The sequence below is a fragment of the Schistocerca serialis genome, chromosome 9 (genome assembly GCF_023864345.2).
Source record: "Schistocerca serialis cubense isolate TAMUIC-IGC-003099 chromosome 9, iqSchSeri2.2, whole genome shotgun sequence".
NCBI lineage: Eukaryota > Metazoa > Arthropoda > Insecta > Orthoptera > Acrididae > Schistocerca > Schistocerca serialis.
The window spans coordinates 441,130,043-441,148,249 of NC_064646.1; the positions used below are offsets into that span (position 1 = coordinate 441,130,043).

An 18,207-nucleotide genomic window follows, 5' to 3' on the forward strand; every position below is an offset into this window, starting at 1 on the left:
CAGTAATGCTGTATAAACGACACATATATTTTAACTATAGAGTTTTTAACACTGAAAATAACGATTATAGGTCAGACATATCAGAAGTATTCGTGAGGAGCATTAATCAGTTAAAATTAATTAGCAATCATATTGCTGAGATACCTATACACATTGTCGATGTGGAGATGTTAAGCATACACATCACATTCAGTAAGAGCGCCCAGCTGACTGAAAGCTGAAAAACATAATTAATAGTTACATGAAGATGATAATAAAAATATACTCTAAAACAAAAAAAAGCGATTCACTACAAAATAATTAGCTGAATGGGATGTAAATAGATAGATGTGATGTACACATACAGACAAACAAAGGATTACAGTTTCAGAAAAACTGGATGATTTATTCACGAGAAAGAGCTTCACAACTGGAGCAAGTCACTAGCACATTGGTCTACCTCTGGCCCTTACGTAGTTATTTGGCTAGACATTGATTGATAGAACTTCTGGATGTTCTCCTGAAGGATATCGTGCCAAATACTGTCCGATTGGCGCAGTAGATCGTCAGTATCCCGTGCTTGTTGGAGGGCCCTGTCCAGAGCGCTCAGATCGTTCTCATCTGGGGAGGAAGATTCAGCGTCCCTGCCGGCCAAGGTTGGGTTTGGCAAGCATGAAGACGAGTAGTGGACACTCTCGCCGTGTGCGGACAACGTTATCTTGTTGAAACGTAAGCGCAGAATGACGTGCCATGAAGAGAAACAAAACTGGGAGTAGACTATCGTCGACGTACCGCTGTGCTTTTAAGGATGCCACGGATGACAACCGAAGGAGTCCTGCTGTGAAATGATATGACACCCCAGACCACCATCCTGGTGGTCGGGACGAACGGCGGTTGAAATTCAGGTTGATATTCCACCTCTGTTGCGCCTACACGCAACAGTTCGAAGCAAGAGTCATCACTGAGAACAATTCTACTCCAGTCAATGAGATTCCAGCCCGAATAACTGCTTGGATAGGGGCCACACAACGTTATTGACAATGCATTATTGACATGCTCGATTTGTGAATCTCTTTCTCGCAAATAAATCATCGGATTTTGTGATACCAAAGTTTCGCGATTACCTGCGAAGGGAGCGCTATCCTTACTGAAAAAATGTAATGGACATAAAAGTTGGTACGAATCGGTTTGAACGTGTGGTAAGCAGATAATGTGGAAACTGGGTGCGAACGTAGTTGACAGGGTAGTGCGAAACAATACTGTTAGACGACGTAATTTCTGTGGTTTCAGTGAACTACCCAGGATAGAAGAAGCAGAGATAGGAAAGGGAGGCGTGGATCCGACATTTTTTTTTAATTTAGGGGGAGAGGTGTCGCTTGAGAAACGGGAAACAATGCTGAAAGCAGGGTGCAAAGAATGGAGGAACGCAGTGCGTAGAAGACTATAGAGTAAGCAGTTAAAAGTCAAATACATCATTAAAAGTGGAATACGACCGAGCTCTCGTTTCTGGGTGACTATTGAATAATTGCACGTATTTTGTATAAGAGCTGCTATGGTTGCTGCACAATGACTAATAACACAGGTATCATACCACGTAGTTTAGAAAAAAAAAAATTGCACCTAGACCCGAAAACGAACTCGAGTATTTTAAAGTAAAACTCTGTCCAGTGCACTCACTGTACAGTATAGTGACGCAGCACTAAATGAAGATACTTGTCATACATTGATTAAAGTCTTCCTTCTGCGTCCGTTTTCTACAGAAATATTATTACAGACATTTTTGTAATGTTAATATGCAAGGAATCGCGCTGCGGCGTCCCAGTGCGTGAATGTTGCTTCATCGTGTATAATAAATTTATTAAATAATGTTTCCAGATGTTGTGTAACAGATTTTTCATTATTCTCCCTTTGTTAGGTAATAAATAACTTTTTAGAACATAGCTTTCGTAAGGTTAAATTACTGCTCGGCTCTGAGATCTCACTATCTCATTATATCGCCCTGGAAGTTATCGTACCTCGATGTCGTGCGTACTGTAGGTTGCTCGATTTTCGGCATCTGCGAGCACTATACGCGGGACAACGACGTACATTTGCAGGGGAACACATATAGGATAATGAGATCTCAAAATATATGAGTAGTAAGCTGAGTCAAACAGCAACTGAACCTGACGAAACTTCTGCTTGAAAACTTATTTCTCATCTAACAATAGGACAAGAACGAAAAAACTTTTTATGTGGTTACATATCTGGACATATTTATGACATATTTAGTATACACTGTACGTACAACTGATACGTAATTCAGGCGACTGAAGGCGACTGAAGATCATTCGTAAATAATAAAAAATGGAAATGAGCGTTTGGTGTCATTGGCCGGGAGGCCCCTTGCGGGACAGTTCCGGCCGCCTTGGTGCAGGTCTTATTACATTCGACGCCACATTGGGCGACCTGTGCGCCGGGTGGGGATAAACTGAGGATGAAGACAGCATAACACCCAGTCCCTGAGCGGAGAAAGTCCCCGACCCAGCCGGGAATCGAAGCCGGGGCCGTAGGATGGCAATCCGTCACATTGACCATTCAGCTATCGGCGCGGACTCGTAAATAATAGAAAGCGAAACGGTGTGGCGTCCTGTGTACTTAAAATACAATAATAACAATAATATTACACGTATTTAATAACACTCTTTTCCGGACACACACACACACACACACACACACACACACACACACACACACAAAGTAGTGCTGGGATGCATACTATTTTCTTCTCACATCGTAGTCTTGTGCCTCAGTGGCTCAGCTCCAACCTTGTCCTACAGATCCAAAACATTCTCTCAGAGTCTTAATATAGGCATAAAACATAGATATTTCAGCAGAAATAACAGTATAGGAAATTCTAACAATCACTACAGTAAGGAGACGTAAAACGATTGGTTACTTTCATCTTAATAAAAGTGGTTCTCCCACTCGTTCTCGTATACAATTACAATAATAGCCGCTAATCACTTCTAATATACAATGAAGGGCCAAAGAAACTGGTACACCTGCCTAATATCGATGGACTCGAGTAATGTCTGAAGCATCTTCTGACCGGCACGTCGCAAGGCATCCCAGATATGCTCAATAATGTTAATCTCTTGGGATTTTGGTGGGCAGCGGAAGTGTTTAAACTCAGAAGAGTGTTCCTGGAGCCACTCTGTAGCAACTCTGGACGTACGCGTCACCTGTCAGAATCGTATCTAGACTTATGAGGGGTCCATATCACTTCAACTGCACACGCCTCACAGTATTATAGAGCGTCCAAATGGTTCAAATGGCTCTGAGCTCTATGGGACTTAACTTCTGTGGTCATCAGTCCCCTAGAACTTAGAACTAATTAAACCTAAGTAACCTAAGGACATCACACACATCCATGCCCGAGGCAGGATTCGAACCTGCGACCGTAGCGGTCACGCGGTTCCAGACTGAAGCGCCTAGAACCGCACGGCCATACTGGCCGGCAGAGCGTCCACCAGCTTTTACAGTCCCCTGCCGACATGCAGGGTCCATGGATTGATGAGGTTGTCCCCATACCTGTACACGTCCATCTGCTCGATGCATGCAATTTGAAACGAGACTCGTCCGGCCAGTCAGTATGATTCCAGTCTTCGACTGTCCGATGTCGGTGTTGACGGGTCCAGGCGAGGCGTAAAGCTTTGTGTCGTCTAATCATCAAGGGTACACGAGTGGGCCTTCCGCTCCGAAAGCCCATATCGATTATGTTTCTTTGAATGGTTCGCGCGCTGGCTCTTGTTGATGGCCCAGCATTGAAATCTGGTGCAATTTGCGGAAGGGTTGCACTTCTGTCACGTTGAACGATTCGCTTCTGTCGTCGTTGATCCCGTTCTTCCAGTATCTTTTTCAGGCCGTAGTGATGTCGAAGATTTGATGTTTTACCGGATTCCTAATATTCACGGTACACTCGTGAAAGGTCGTACGGGAAAAACCCCTCATCGTTACCTCGGAGATGCTGTGTCCCAGCGCTGATGCGCCTACTATAACACCACGTTCCAACTCACTTAAAGCTTGATAACCTGCAATTGTAGCAGCAGTAACCGATCTAACAACTGCGCCGGACACTTGTTGTCTTATATAGGCGTTGCCGACCGCAACGCCGTATTCTGCCTGCTGTATCTGAATAGGCATGCGTATACCAGTTTCTTCGGCGCTGCAGTGTAGAACAATAGCTATCAAAATTAAACATTGAAGTTTCTCTAATTACGGATGTCTTAGTAGGCACGTCTGATTACTTCAACGGCGAAAACTGGAGCAAGAGTGAACTCCGTGTCTCTGACTATTCGTATGGATTAATCACTGTCTCTGGCAGCTGTTATACGTAGAGTTCACTGACCTTGATGTTCAGAGTGGAATGGATATTACATTGTCTTACTTTTTTTAATTTTTCAGTGCAAAAATCGAAAAATTTACTAAAATCAGCAGTTCAAATCAACTGCACTGTTGGATAAAAAAATTAAGTTTGCTCACTGACAGTTCGCAGTAGCACAAAAACATTACTGAATGTACTAAAAATGTTCCGTGAATGAGAAGTTTATAGTAAATTCCTCAAGGCACACAAAGTCAGCAACTAATCAATGAGTTGAATATATCTTGAAACTAATAGAGTTTCAAAATGTACAAATATTTGTGAATTCCGAAGGGGCCAAGCTGCTGAGGTCATCGGTCCCTAGTCTTACACACTACTTAAACTAACTTATGCTAAGAACCACACACACACACACACACACACACACACACACACACACACACACACACCCCCGAGGGAGGACTCTAACCTCCGGCGGAGAGGCTTCGCAACACATTTAAATAATAATATTGTAGATCAAATAACATAAACGTAAAACAATATTTTAGGAAAGTTCCTACTTGCTATGGCAGCAGGTTAAACGTGTACAATGGAGATATTCTCTATAGGATATTTCAAGTTGCCTGGACGTCTTTACAAAGATGTCTTACTGCGTGAAATGCATCATATTTTCTGCAGTGGTTGGTGACAGTTTGTCCAGACGATAGGTACCATAATTAGCTTTCTTTCGGCTTCTCCGTCTTGAAGCATATGCTTTCTAGATTGAGGTGCCGTACCGGTCTGGTGTGCGTTACGTATAACTCGGCATTCGCCCGCTGTCTCGAACCCTCCAAGCCTTCGAGCTAGGTGTCCTCCATTCTCGCATATTTGGTTATGTTCCGTAGCGGATGATATGTTAGAGTCACACAGGCAGAAGCCAAGTTCAAGATCTTAATTGTAAGGCGTGCCCTGCAATTAAGACGTATCATTATTCAATCCTTGCGACTATGAGCTAATAAGCATTTTAAATTCCTTCGCTGTATCTATGCGCAGCTCTTGGTGGCATGACGGTAGCACAGCTGACCTCTCATACCCAAGTGTTTACACCTAATTCACTTTCCAATATTGTAGCGTATTCACGATTCCTCAAAACATAGTTATATACAATACAGAAACGAAGATAATATCTGAAGGACACTGTTTGCAAAGCTGCCCTGACGAACTAACAAAACAAACAAAAACTAACGTAATTGACATTTGAGCGCGATATACCTCTTTCCAGCACATGCACACTTTCTCCAAATTCTACATGTCAAAATTCAAGTTATCACCTCACTTCAGACTAATGACCTCAGCAGTTGAGTCCCATAGTGCTCAGAGCCGAGCCACCTCACTTCAGAATCAATTAGGCTCAGTATACCGTCCTCAATTCAATCACGTTGCGGAGCCTCACAATTCTACAGGAAGGAAGGAAGAAAATTCGCCCGAAAGCCACATCAAGACAGGGAGAGCCACCTCTAATTAAGAGCTTCATACAGGACAGTGAAGGGAGACGAAAATCTAATAGTCATGGGTGACTGGAATTCGTCAGTAGGAAAAGGGAGAGAAGGAAACATAGTAGGTGAATATGGATTGGGGGGAAGAAATGAAAGAGGAAGCCGCCTTGTAGAATTTTGCACAGAGCACAACTTAATCATAACTAACACTTGGTTCAAGAATCATAAAAGAAGGTTGTATACCTGGAAGAATCCTGGAGATACTAAAAGGTATCAGATAGATTATATAATGGTAAGACAGAGATTTAGAAACCAGGTTTTAAATTGTAAGACATTTCCAGGGGCAGATGTGGATTCTGACCACAATCTATTGGTTATGAACTGCAGATTGAACTGAAGAAACTGCAAAAAGGTGGGAATCTAAGGAGATGGGACCAGGATAAACTGAAAGAAGCAGAGGTTGTAGAGAGTTTCAGGGAGAGCATAAGGGAACAATTGACAGGAATGGGGGAAAGAAATACAGTAGAAGAAGAATGGGTAGCTTTGAGGGATGAAGTAGTGAAGGCAGCAGTGGATCAAGTAGGTAAAAAGACGAGGGCTAGTAGAAATCCTTGGGTAACAGAAGAAATATTGAATTTAATTGATGAAAGGAGAAAATATAAAAATGCAGTAAATGAAGCAGGCAAAAAGGAATACAAACGTCTCAAAAATGAGATCGACAGGAAGTGCAAAATGGCTAAGCAGGGATGGCTAGAGGACAAATGTAAGGATGTAGAGGCTTGTCTCACTAGGGGTAAGATAGATACTGCCTACAGGAAAATTAAAGAGACCTTTGGAGAGAAGAGAACCACTTGTATGAATATCAAGAGCTCAGATGGCAACCCAGTTTTAAGCAAAGAAGGGAAGGCAGAAAGGTGGAAGGAGTATATAGAGGGTTTATACAAGGGCGATGTACTTGAGGACAATATTATGGAAATGGAAGAGGATGTAGATGAAGACGAAATGGGAGATAAGATACTGCGTGAAGAGTTTGACAGAGCACTGAAAGACCTGAGTCGAAACAAGGCCCCAGGAGTAGACAACATTCCATTAGAACTACTGATAGCCTTGGGAGAGCCAGTCATGACAAAACTCTACCATCTGGTGAGCAAGATGTATGAGACAGGCGGAATACCCTCAGACTTCAAGAAGAATATAATAATTCCAATACCAAAGAAAGCAGGTGTTGACAGATGTGAAAATTACCGAACTATCAGTTTAATAAGTCACAGCTGCAAAATACTAACGCGAATTCTTTACAGACGAATGGAAAAACTGGTAGAAGCGGACCTCGGGGAAGATCAGTTTGGATTCCGTAGAAATGTTGGAACACGTGAGGCCATACTAACCTTACGACTTATCTTAGAAGAAAGATTAAGAAAAGGCAAACCTACGTTTCTAGCATTTGTAGACTTAGAGAAAGCTTTTGACAATGTTAACTGGAATACTCTCTTTCAAATTTTGAAGGTGGCATGGGTAAAATACAGGGAGCGAAAGGCTATTTACAATTTGTACAGAAACCAGATGGCAGTTGTAAGAGTCGAGGGGCATGAAAGTGAAGCAGTGGTAGGGAAAGGAGTGAGACAGGGTTGTAGCCTCTCCCCGATGTTATTCAATCTGTATATTGAGCAAGCAGTAAAGGAAACAACAGAAAAATTCGGAGTAGGTATTAAAATTCATGGAGAAGAAGTAAAAACTTTGAGGTTCGCCGATGACATTGTAATTCTGTCAGAGACAGCAAAGGACTTGCAAGAGCAGTTGAACGGAATGGACATTGTCTTGAAAGGAGGATATAAGATGAACATCAACGAAAGCAAAACGAGGATAATGTAATGTAGTCAAATTAAATCGGGTGATGCTGAGGGAATTAGATTAGGAAATGAGACACTTAAAGTAGTAAAGGAATTTTGCTATTTGGGGAGTAAAATAACTGATGATGGTCGAAGTAGAGAGGATATAAAATGTAGACTGGCAATGGCAAGGAAATCGTTTCTGAAGAAGAGAAATTTGTTAACATCGAGTATAGATTTAAGTGTCAGGAAGTCGTTTCTGAAAGTATTTGTATGGAGTGTAGCCATGTATGGAAGTGAAACATGGACGATAACTAGTTTGGACAAGAAGAGAATAGAAGCTTTCGAAATGTGGTGCTACAGAAGAATGCTGAAGGTAAGGTGGGTAGATCACGTAACTAATGAGGAGGTATTGAATAGGATTGGGGAGAAGAGAAGTTTGTGGCACAACTTGACCAGAAGAAGGGATCGATTGGTAGGACATGTTTTGAGGCATCAAGGGATCACCAATTTAGTATTGGAGGGCAGCGTGGAGGGTAAAAATCGTAAAGGGAGACAAAGAGATGAATACACTAAGCAGATTCAGAAGGATGTAGGTTGCAGTAGGTACTGGGAGATGAAGAAGCTTGCACAGGATAGAGTAGCATGGAGAGCTGCATCAAACCAGTCTCAGGAGTGAAGACCACAACAACAGGACTCAGGCTTGAATATCGTGAACTGAAAATGGCAAAATTAAAAAAAAAATCCAACAAACAAGTTGTGCTGAAGAAACCAAAAATAGCACAGAAGGTGAAAATTACGTTACTTGTAATCAATCGCCTAGAAAAGAATTCATCTTTTGGACCTACAGTAGTCTTTTTTCCGTGTTTGGAGCTACATTATTGAATATAGATCCGCCTGTTACGTAAAAAATTGGTTTTTCTTGTTACCTAAACATGTTTCAACACCTCTGTGCCATACTCACTGGATTTTGTTTATTGAAAACTGTAAAAAGTAGACATATTTCAGGTTTTAACTGATATAATGAAGTGAAGCATAAAGAAAGTTTTGGTTTGTTTTTCTTCTTACTGAGTGTTTTTCTTTCATTTTACAATCGTATTAACAAACTAGTATCACGTTAACAACTTCAGTTCCTCTTCTTCCTTTGTTGTTGTTTCCTATTTTTCCAGTATTCCCTCATTTTCTCCCCATGAAGTCTCTTCCTTTCTGCTATCCATGTTGTTCACGAGTTTTTTATTTCTTCTGCTTTGAAAGCCTTCCAAATTTAGTATTTTATTTTTAAAATGGTTTCTTTCTGCTATTTCTGATTCCTTGATGTTATTTTTTTTGTAGATCTTACCATATATGCCATTGTCGATTTCTTCTTCCAGAAATATAGGAGTACTTGTTTTGTTACTCTATTTCCATTCATTCCGTAGAGGTGTACGAAAAAGGTTAATTTTCTTTTGGCCATTACTTCAGATATTTTCTCTATATCTTTGTAGATCTCCTCATTACTTCTTATTTTCCAAACGTCTGCAGTTCTTATTGCACCGATTATTTTTCTAATAATCCTTATTTCCAGTACCTCTAGTTTGTCCATCTTATAGTTTAGCGTTAGGCATTCTGATCCATATGAACTTTCTGTTCATAACACGGTGGTATAGTGTTTTAGTTTTTTTTTAGCTATACATTTCTTGTAAATATTTTGGTCAAACCATATGCTCTTTCCATTTAGTTAATTCTTACGCCTATTGCAGATTTTTCTAGTCCATTCTGGTGTATAGTTTCTCCAAGATATTTACATTTGTTTACTCGCTCTGTTTTACCTATTTGTGACACTGTAAGCTCTGTGCATGCTTCAGCGATCACCGTGTGGCGCGGCAGTGGAACGTTGTGTATCATGGGGAATGGGGATCTTGGCTTGATCGTGAGGATGGAATGAACCTCTATATATAAAAAAAAAACTCAATCTAGAGGTGTGCTGCAGACTGGTGAGATGCATGGCTGTTGAGGTGGAACAGTCGTTAGCAGGCAACCTCTTGGTAACCTGCTGCACCTCAGTTGTATATGGCTTACTCAGCCACATGGGGCTCCGTCTAAGTGGATCTTTATTTCCTCAGCTGTTCGTGGGGCCGAGATGGAACCCTCTAAATCTTTTTCTTCTCCTCCCAGCGGGAAGGGTGTACCACCTGGGAGTTCTCACACGCATTCATCCAAACGAATGAGGGAGGCTAGTGCCCCTGATAATCAAGTTCTTGTCGGTAATGGGGTTCAAGGAGTCATGAATCACAATGTCTTTGTAGTGCTCAAGAGGAAGGAATGGACATTTGAAAAAGTGTCCCCCTTCTATATCCATAAAGGCTTAGAAGGGCTAGCTGGTTCCCTAAAATCTGTTAAGTGGTTGAGAAATAGTTCCTTGCTCGTTGAGACTAACTGGGCTAAGCAGGCGGATCTCTTTAAGAAATCACAGAAATTGGGTGAGAACAACATCATTGTTGAGTTGCATAACTCCCTTAACTCCAGCAAAGATGTGGTAACCCGTCGGGATACTATGGATATAGACGTTGCTAAACTCAAACAAGAATGGACACCACATGGACCATATATGTGGAACAAAGGACTCGCAAGAACAGTGGAGAGATTGAGAAGACTGCCATTTTTATTGTGACCTATCTCAACACATCATGACAGGTTTCCTCTGACTTAGGGTTCGGCCCTATGTACCTAAACCTGTGCAATGCTTCAAATACCAGTGTTTTGGCCATACAACACTGAGTTGCAGAGGCGAAGCGACTTGTGGGAAGTGTGGAAAGACAGCCCATGAAGCTGGGACTGACTGTCCATCTCCAGCAGTCTGCATTAACTGCTCTTGGAGCCACCCAGTCTAGAGCGGAGCCTGCCCTGTTTTTGCAGAGCAATGCAAAATTCAGGAAATCAAGGTGACCAAGTGGATCCACTATGCAGAAGCCAAAAAGCACTATCAGTCGAAGAAACCGCCTATCTTTGCCACTTCTTATGCTTTGTTGGCGCAGAAACCTGTTACTAAGGTCGATGCTTCGACTCAGAAGACATCCAGTGTTCCCTTATCCACCTCTAGCACCTGTACGTGCCAAAGTAAAGTAAAAGACATAACGATCCAGACAGCTTCGACAGAAGAGACAAGTCATGCTTCCACAGTGCACAGCCCTAATGCATCCCAAAAGCAGAGTGCTCCTCAATGCCAAGTTTCTTTAACGAAAAGTGGCTCTTATTGCCCCCTTTCCCCCTCATCCTTGCTGGGAGAAGGAGCAGGTAAAGGATCCCAACTTTCAGGTCGAAAGTTGATCTGGGTGCCATCAGACATCATTCTGGCACATCTGACTGATGATGAGGATATCATGGATTTTGATGCCTCATCACCAGACCCAGTCAGTCCTAAAACCCCGCCTCATTCTAGAAGCACCTCACCAACCCAGCGCAAAGACAGGGGTAAATCAAGACATCATTGATGAAATGGCTCCCATACTCTAATGGAATGTCAATGGATACAGGACTCATCTGGAGTAACTGAATCTCCTCGTACAGGACAGATCATTTTGTCTTTTCCTTGAAGAGACTCACTTTAAAGAGACTGACACTCCTGTACTTGGAGGCTATCGCCTTTATAGAAACGACGACCTTATCGGTGGGAGGGAAAAAGGTGGGGTTGCAGTGTTCATAAGGTCACTTCTCACTCTTCACCTAGTCTCTTAACAATGACACTACAAGCGGATGCTGTTTGGATAGTGGCTCATGTTGACATCACAGTGTGCTCTGTGTACTTTCCACCCCATAAGCCTCTTGACAGTGGGTTCCTCACTCATCTTCTTGATGAACTACCCTGACCCTTTCTACTTTTGGGGGGCTTCAATGCACACAGTACATTATGGAGTTCTAGCACCACATGCCCCGAGGGTTGGGTACTTGAGGATATGTTGCAAACAGCAGATCTTATACTGCTGAACATGGGTCAGTCCACACATCTTAGCACCACTACAGGTTCGTCTACAGCCATAGTCCTCTTCTTCTTCTTGCCTGCTCTTGGGGACACTGCTCAGAGGGCAATGGACGATGACATTCTTGGTAGTGACCATTTCCGTATCTGGGTCCATCTGCCTGACGGAGCAGATCCTGGAGTAAAGCCACTGAAATGGTTATTCAAGAAGGCTAACTGGATGCTTTACAGGCAGTTAGCTGTTTTAGACCAATGTGACGGCGTCCAGGACTGGGTGGATCACACTACAACTGTGATTCACCATGCTGTTGATCCACTAGTCTGTTGAAGTGCCTAGGAGGCGACCCATCCCTTGGTGGGCTGGTGAGTGTCGTTTTGCAATCAGGCACAGGAGGGCAGCTATGTGCAGATTCAATCAATGCCCTACAGATGCGAATCTTACAAATTTTCGAATGGCGCATGTAAAGGCGATGAGAACAGTTCGGGAGAGTAAGCAGAGGTCTTGGCAAGAGTACCTGAAGTGCATCAATACGTCCACATCCGCAAGTAAAGTATGTGTGGATCTCAAGGCACAACTCTCCACCACCAATAGCAGCTGTACAAATACAGGGGTCTCTTGAAACATCGATGAGGGACATAGCTCAGACAGTGGCTGAATCATATAAATCCATTATGCTGATTCCAGCCAGGATCCTACCTTTCATCAATATTGGGAGGCCCAGGAGAAGATTGCTCTTTATTTTAGTTCCACCAACATGGAAGAACACAACAAGCCTTTCTCTCTGTGGGAGCTGGAGTATGCATTGTCGGTTGCTTCTGATACAACGCCTGGGAACGACCTGATAACCTACAGCATGTTGCAACTATTGGACCGACGGTCGAAGGATGTCCTCCTTCAGCTCTTCGATAACATTTGTATAACTGTCGACATTCCCAACTCGTGGAAAGAATCTATTTTAATTCCAAGTTTAAAACCAATTAAGGATCGGATGGACCCTGGTAGTTATCGTAGTAATAGCCTGACAAGCTGCGTAGGAGAGACACTGAAGCGTATGGTCAATCGGCGGCAAGTGTGGGTTCTTGATACCAGATCCCTACTCAATCGCTCCCAGTGTGGGTTCAGGAGGTATCGCACCACTCTCGGTAACCTGACCCTGCTCGAAGCTGCAATTCAACAAGCTTTCCTTCGCAAGTAATCGGTGTTTTCTTCTTCTTTGGGCAATCCGTGGACATCTACTGACCTTTATATGGCCCTTTTTTTCGGACAGATATTTTAGATACAGGGTTAGGAATGCCCTGTCTGACCGTTTTAAGCAAGAGAATGGTGTCCCTCAAGGGAGTGTTTTAAGTGTCACGACGTTCGCCATTGCAATCAACAGTATTACATTCACAGTGCGACGTACAGTACTATGTTCCTTGTTTTTGGACGACTTCTCCATCTTCTGTGCATCCTCCAGCATCGCCACGGCTACTTGGCAATTGCAGCTGACAATCACGCGGTTGGAGGAATGGCCTTGCATCACAGGTTTTAAATTTTCATAGTGAAAACAGTTTGTGTTGATTGAACTGAAACTCAGATGTCTCAAAACCTTAAAAATCCTGAAAAGTATCAGGCATAGGTCTTGGGGAGATGACAGGGTACGTCTGCTCCAACATTATAAGGCCTTCGTGCGACCTCGGCTTGAGTATGGATGCCAGTTTATGGGTCAGCAAGGCCTTATTACCTTAAAATGCTGGATGCAGTTCACCACGAGGGAATTAGGCTGTCTACAGTGGCCTATCGCAAGACTCCAGTTGTTAGTTTGTGTGCTGAGGCTGGTGAGCCTCCGCTGTGTATTCGACGCCTCCTTCTCGTGGTACGCCAAGCATATAGGGCATTGTCCTTTCCTACATCGCCAGCATCCAGTTACGTCGTTCAGCTGCCACTGGATCGGCTGTTCGATCATCGGCCACAAGCAACACGGCCACTCGGGATCCGTGCAAGGGAGAGCCATGAATTATTACAGGTTGGTGGCATTTAGATCCAAAGCCGGGGTTGGAGTAGGCCCTCCCCAGATTGCTTTTAGAACTGACTGCTTGCAAGAAGCATTGTACCCAAGGCTATGTGTTTGAAGTTAAATTTAATGAAATTTTTCATAGCCACCCAGATTTTATTACCGTCTACACGGATGGTTCTAAACAGGGAGATGTTTTCGGATGTTCTGTCGTGTTCCCCGACATTGTCCTCAGAATAGGGTTCCCAGAGCAGTTTTCAGTTTATTACGCGGAACTGTTTGCTATCCTGAGGGCAGTGGAGCAGATGAGAAGGCGTCGTGACGAAAAATTTCTCATCTGCTCTGATTCTCAAAGTGCCCTTCTCGCTGTTGGACAGACGTACCCAGCAGATCGCATGGTGCAACAGGTACTGGACGCTCTCCTTCTCTTGCACAGGCAAAACAAGGAAATCATTTTTTGCTGGGTATCAGGGCACATAGGCATCCAGGGAAACGAACTCGCTGGTGCTGCTGCTAAGGAGGCTTGCTCCCTCCTCCTGCCCGCTGTTCTGTCCCTCTGCGGGCTATCACTTCATTTGTGACTAGGAAGGCTATATGTTGGTGGGAGTCCTAGTGGCTGTAAGTGAGGAACAATAAACGACGTTCCATCAAGACTCGGCTTAGAGCGGGACATTGTCCATTGACACATGACTTCCTTTTACGTCGGGAGGAGCCCCCAATATGTAAGAGATGCGGGACACAGCTGTCAGTACATCTTTTAAGTGAGTGTGTTTTATCTGACGACCTTAGGGTTGAACTGGGTTTCCCACAGGATCTTCCTTCTATTTTAACTGATATAGAGGCGAGTTTTGTTCGTGTCTTAAAATTTTGGGTGGTGACCGAAATTCTTCCCAAAATACTTGGTGTGAGATCTTAATGTGCCACAGAGTGGCTGCGTCACGTATTATTTCTAAGTCGTCATCCAGCCACGGTTATTTGTCGCTTCTTTAACTGCATACTTACAGGTATTTTATCCATGATTTTATTTAGTTCTCACGCTGTGACTCGCTGTGGTTTTATTACGAGCTTTTATGAACTTCACCTTCTTGGGTTTGCTTTATGTTTCCTGTGGTGGGATCAAACGTAGTTTCCCGATTTATTGATCTTCCATAGATTGTGAAAATCTTCTTCGGTGTAACATTAAAGCAAGGGCGCTGATGACCTAGCTGTTTAGCGCCCTCCACCATAAATCATCAGGGTCATCATCATGAGTTTTAACTGAAACATTTTATACATATTAATCAGTGTTACACCATTTCTGTTGTTCTTGAGTGTGCTGAGTATTCTCCTACAATATTCCTAAATTTATTTTCTCCCAATTTGCGCATTGAAGTCACCAAGAAGTATTTTAATGTTCTTTTTAGGTATGATAGAAATTTTAGATTCTAAAAGATCCCAGAAATGATTTACTTTCTCCAGATTTCTTCTGTTGTCAGCATTTACAGGTGCATGACGTGTTATGAGAGTGTAACTTTTATTCTTGCACTTTTTACATGGATATTCTTTCTGAATTCCATCTAAATTCTGTTACGCTGTCTACGATTTTTTTTTTTTTTGCATAAAATGCTGTTCCAGTCATCGGCATGTTTTGCATTATTCTCAGTGCTGGTTTCCCTTTATAAATTATACAATGTTGTGTATCAAATACATTCTCATCTAAGAATCGTGTTTCCTGGACTGCTATAATTTTTATATCGTTCTTCTGCATAAATAATTTTAATTCCTTTTGTTTCCCATTTTTCAGAAGAGAATTTACATTTAATGTTCCAAAGTTGTACTTCTTCTTGAACTGAAACTTGGAAGGGTTTTGAATATATTCCATCTCTTCTTCACCGCAAATGTTGGGACTCCCCAGAATCCTAGGTCCAATTGCATTACATGATGTTATGGTGGATTCCTTGTCCGATTTACCACTTGTGGTAGAGCATCCATTGTGCGAACTTTCCATTTTGCGACATGAAGCTATAAATTTTAGAGCAGAGAATCGAAAGTCATCCCTGAATTCCCAAATTAAGACCACGTTGTTAGCCTGGAATATTACTTCCCGCCAGTAACGCTGTCGGGGTGCCGCCACTAACATGTGGAACCGTCGCGCCCTCTGTCCATTTTGGCCTTGGACAAGAGGCTGCCTCTTCCGCCAGCTCCGCCGTACCGAAGTCCATCTTCTCCGCCTTTGCTGCCTTCGAGGTCTTCACCGTATCCCTGGCAAGGGTCCCTCACGAGGCACTATCACCCGAGCCAGGGGAACCTAGGTTTTTTAACGAGATGTTACTCCTTCCCCTCCTGCTTTCTCAACCGGGCTTGGGACCGGCTATGGCGGAGTTCTTACAGTGATTTTACATTATATGGTTTTGCACAACAATTTGTATGGTGTCCTGCACTGATAGCTTGTCATCTACAAACCAAACGACGTAAAAGTGAATTTCATCGGCGAGTTAACACATCGCTTGATTCTTTAAGACCGTGACATTGGTTTGGCAAAATGTTTTGCGCATTTATTTGTTATTAGTCATGTTTTGTTGTGACTGATGTTACTTCTTCAGCGTTCTGAGAGCACTGCACACACATATTAATGTATTTTTTGTAATTTCATTCTTCCAAACGCCTATTAACTTTGTAAAACGCGCTATGTTGTTGTGTTTCGCAAACACGTCGCCGTTCATTTGTTGCAGAGAGAATTTTGCGCCGAATTTGAATTCCGTTTACTTTTTCTCTCTCTTTGTGTTAGTGTGTGTGTGTGTGTGTGTGTGTGTGTGTGTGTGTGTGTAATCCCCATTAGCTCTTTGTGTTGCCTTTTCCCTAAAGTTCCTTTAATGTCTTAAGTAATGTGCCTTTACAGAGTGTAGTGTTTTCATTTAAAACTTGTGTGCCTTCTTTTTTGCTTTCTCTTCTATTGTCAGTTTGTGGTATAGGCTGTAGCTGGATTTCAGTATTTTTAAATCTGTTACTAATGTAGTTAGGGTGGTTACAGGCTGTTAGGTGTCAGCAAATGTGCTTTGAGTGCTATTTTTTTTGGGGCTACGAGGTGTTTTGAGTATCTTGTTTGAAAGTTCCTACATGTCTGTTCTATGTATACTGATTGGCACTGTTCATATATTCCTGATTCGTTGAATTTATCTGTGGGTTTCTCCTGTGTTCTGTGTTTTTTCTATATTGTGTTGTCTGTCCTGTACCCTGTTTGAAGGCCCTGTTTCTTCAGTACGCTGCCTATTCTGTGGACAGTTTTGTTATTGTAGGTGAGTGTGGACCATTTTGTTTTGTTTGTGTTTTGTTGCATTGTTGCGACTTGCATGTCGTCATTGTTTGTATATTGTGTAGATCAGTTTTCTGTAAGGTTTAATGTCTGCTTTGTGTATTCGCACCTTTTCTGTTTACAAATTTGGTGGTTTAATTTCTATCACATGGGGCTTGTGACCATTTCCCGCTGCTCTCTATTTTATTGTGTTTAGTTCTAGAAAAGTCATGAAAATTTTCAGGCATATGTTCTGAGAAATGTGACCACGAGAATTGGGCACGCAACCTGAGTTAGGTGTAGTTATGATATATACATGAATTAAAAAACGAAAATAACATAGCTAACGTTTAAATTATCAACAGTTCATATTTTAAGGAGCACAGTTAATGAGATATTGGACTGAAGTATGATAGGTGCAATCTATACGCAAAGTAAATACCATACTGTTGTGTCGGTAGCTGGGCCGACACCGTGAAGTTGAGATGGCTGAAAAGGCAAGCTAGACTAACGCTGTAGCCGATAGGGCACGCAAGGCTAATGCAGACGGGCGTGAAGTCTGGAACATGAGAACTTATAAATGAATAAGAAGAAAAGTATGTAGATGCTTATTACTTATCTTTTTATTAGTCCTTGGAATACATCTCTCTTGAATACTCGTAAGCTATAGGCACTGATACAAATGGTGCCTTGCTAGTTCGTAGCCCTTAACTTAGCTGATGGCTATTCTGTCTCTCGGCTCATGAGAGAGAAAGGCTTCGTACATCTGGTCGGTAGCTAGGTTCTCGTACAACTGGGCGGTAGCTAGGTTCTCGTACAACTGGGTCGAGTGCTCTCTCGTATCACGAGACCTGCCTTGGTGGTGGCGCTAGGTCTGCGATCACAGTGGCGACACGCGGGTCCGACATGTACTACATGGACCGCGGCCGATTTAAGCTACCACCTAGCAAGTGTGGTGTCTGGCGGTGACACCACATTCCTCCCCCGCAAATCGGCGAACGGTCGTGTGATAAGGCTTCCGCCCGCCGTGGGGAGGACCACATGTTGACGTATGCGATGAGGTGGGGAGCCTAACAACAGGCGAGGCTGTGCCACCCGCATCCGGCCATTCGGTCCGAGGGGAGCTAGGAAACGCCTGCAAAACTAGTCCAGGGTGCACGTCAACATGCGGTGTATGCGCCCGTAAAGAGACAGGAGTGACCGAAGGATCAACCTCCATTGCGTCGGGGTAGCCGACGCGCGATGACGTCATGTGGTCCGGAGCGGTCGGGAGTGCCATGGCGGAGGACAGCTGGTCACGGAAAACGATCGGCGGCGCGTGACCCTGGGAGGCGCTTGGCG

General features: G+C 43.1%; 1 protein-coding gene across 1 annotated transcript in view; it reads left to right on the forward strand.

The window, feature by feature from the left end:
• Positions 1-18,207, forward strand: part of LOC126418994 (uncharacterized) — a 154,443-nt gene that overhangs the window by 107,187 nt on the left and 29,049 nt on the right. The window lies entirely within an intron of this gene.